Source organism: Heterocephalus glaber, unplaced genomic scaffold, assembly GCF_053883595.1.
Source record: "Heterocephalus glaber isolate CG9 unplaced genomic scaffold, H.glaber_assembly_v1.0 deba00001805, whole genome shotgun sequence".
Classification (NCBI taxonomy): Eukaryota; Metazoa; Chordata; class Mammalia; order Rodentia; family Bathyergidae; genus Heterocephalus; species Heterocephalus glaber.
Window position 1 is genome coordinate 3,418,759 of NW_028258480.1, and position 2,722 is coordinate 3,421,480.

Sequence of the window (2,722 nt, forward strand, 5' to 3'; positions counted from 1 at the left end):
GGCACAGTGGCACCCTGTGGCTCCTGTGGAACCCCAAAAAGGACAGGGCTGCTCTCTATCTATATACTGATGTGTAGATCCATGATGTATTGGGGACCGATGTGTAATGCTACCCTCGGGTGCCTCTGCACAGGACAGCCACTTGGAGGACGACAAACTAAACTATCAGCAGTGCTTTTCCTCAGGGTGGAACTTGAGGTGATTTCCCTTGGTCCCATGCAGATTTCTCATTCTTTAGGCTGGTTAGTGTAAGAGAGTTTATATTCACCACTGGCAAGGTGCACACATCAGTGGTTTCCTAGCTCCTTCCTATTTTCCAGATCTTGGCTGATGCTGCTTTGGAGAATGAACATGCTCCATGGGGGCTGGAGAGTCGTGCTAAGTGGTGAACAAGGCCCTCAGCACAGCCTTGGTTTGCTAAATGGAGCCGAGCAGGCACAGTCTGTCACAGCTGTGCCTCTTCTGCAAGGTGACGCAACACCGCTACAGGTGATTTGACACTGAACCCTCAGATTAAAGACTGTAACGTGCTGACTTCTTAGGGATCACAGTATTAATCTACTCAATGCCCTTCCGCCGTCCTGCTTCTGCCTCGAGCACAATGGACCTCACCAAGCCCCAGAGCAGAATTCAGAACTTGGGTCTTGGACATCCCGATTTTTACCAGAGGAACTTGGGTGATGCAGTGGTTTAGAAAAATGCAGTAAGCGTCACCGTGGACGCTTCCTGGGTGGGAGCCAGGGCTCAGACTTGTGTGCGCTGGATGGTGATGAAGACAGCAGCCTCAGCAGAAGTGCCGCCCAGGGCTGACCAGCACCGTCAGCACCACACCAAGCTGTCAAGTCCAGCGCATCTGACCCAGAGCAGGTTTTCTGCCTGGAAATAGAGGGATGCTATTTGTAGCAGTTTTAGAGCATAACCGCCTCTTATGGTTGGAACACATGCTCCAGTGAGCACAAATTCGGAAATATGGACAGGAGGGGCAAGGACCTGGATGCAACCCAAGGCCTCCTGCGAAGGAAGGCCGCTCCCGCAGTCTGGTCACCCTCAATTCTTTTCCTGTTTTTCCTCCTCGATTGGCAGGCACACGTATAGAATCTTTTTTTACTTAACATATTCTTAGTACTTCCCCATGTAACTACACTCTTCAACAATATTTTTCAAGAATATTTTTCTAAGAACATAAGCAATGTATTTTCTCAGTGGAAAACCTGAAAGTTACTGAAAAGCAAAAGCATATTCCCCCAAATCCCGGCCCCCAGAGCAAGACAGCAGTAACTTTTAAGAGCGTGTCTTCCAATAATCCTTTCCTCACCACACAACTATTTTTCTTGTAAAAAATGGATTCAAAGCATATAGATACGCTTCTCACACCATGATTAAACAAAATTCTAGGGGCCGGGGATTTAGCTCAGTGGTTTCACCGCCTGCTGCGCAAGCGCAAGGACCCGAGTTCAATCCCTGGTACCAAAAAAACCCAAAAAAACCAAAACATTCTAGTTATCCATGCCACAGAGATGAGCATTTACTGTGATGTTGTACATTCACATTATGTCTAGCTTTTCTATTACAAAGCTGCAGTAAGTTCCTTTAAAAAACAGGATCTTGCTAAATGACAAGGCAGGCCTTGAACCTGCAGCCCTCCTGCCTCAGCCTCCCGAGTAGCTGGGATTCTAGGTGTGCCACACCTGCCTGGCTGCCATAAGTGTCTTTGCTTGGTCGTTTCCTTAGATTTCAAAAGCCAAAGGCCATGGAAAGTTCTTTACATTGCCAAAGAACTTTCCAGAAGAGTAATTTATTCTTATCAGTGAGTGGCAGCCCCAAATTCTTATTAGCATTGTTTTAAAATAATTTTATAAGCTAAAAAAATGACGAGGCTGGAGTGAATATTCACTTAGATTGCACTTGTGACCTGTACACACATCTTACGTCTTCCAAGACCTCTGAGGTTCACTGTCACCTGCCACTTGCCAGGGTCTCCTTACCTAAGGACACTGCATACCTTGATGTCAGTTCCTAACTAAGCCAACTGCTGTCAAGTTATTTTAGACAACTCAATGTGATTACTTTTGACATACATTTATTTAGTGGGGAAATTAATATTGCCTTTGTTACCAGGTCTTTAAGAAATGATTTTAAAGCACCTAGAACAAGAGCTAGTACATACTGCACAATGCTAGTGAGTGTCACGTGAACTGTGGTCACATTCATGGTGAAGTACTCAAGTTTTCGGAACCCAGGAACTTCACACTGAGCTACATCTCCAGCCCTTCTTTTGGAGCCGTCTTACTAAGGTGTCAGGACTGCACTTGAACTTGCAATCCTTCTGCCTCAGCCTCCTGAGTGCTAGGATCACATGTGTACGCCACCGTGCAGGCTGTGAGCCTTTTACTACAGGATACTTTTCTTACTCCTTAGCAGTCGCCTGGTGGGGTCCCTGCTGGTCTCCTCACCTCAGGACTTTCCATCAGGAAAACAAGCATTGTGCAAACAGTACCCCACGTTACAGGAGCTCCTGTACCAGTTTTCTGTCTACTTGTTTGCCTAATCTTTGACAGTGAGCATTTAAAATGAGTCTGAAACATACCTCAAATAAAGCAAAGCATCAGGCAGCTATATCCTTACCGTCCCCAGCATCAGGAGCTTTGCTGGAGCATTCGACCACGCCCGGGCCACATTAAAGGCCAGCTCAGGAATAACAGGAACATCAACAGGCTCTGGC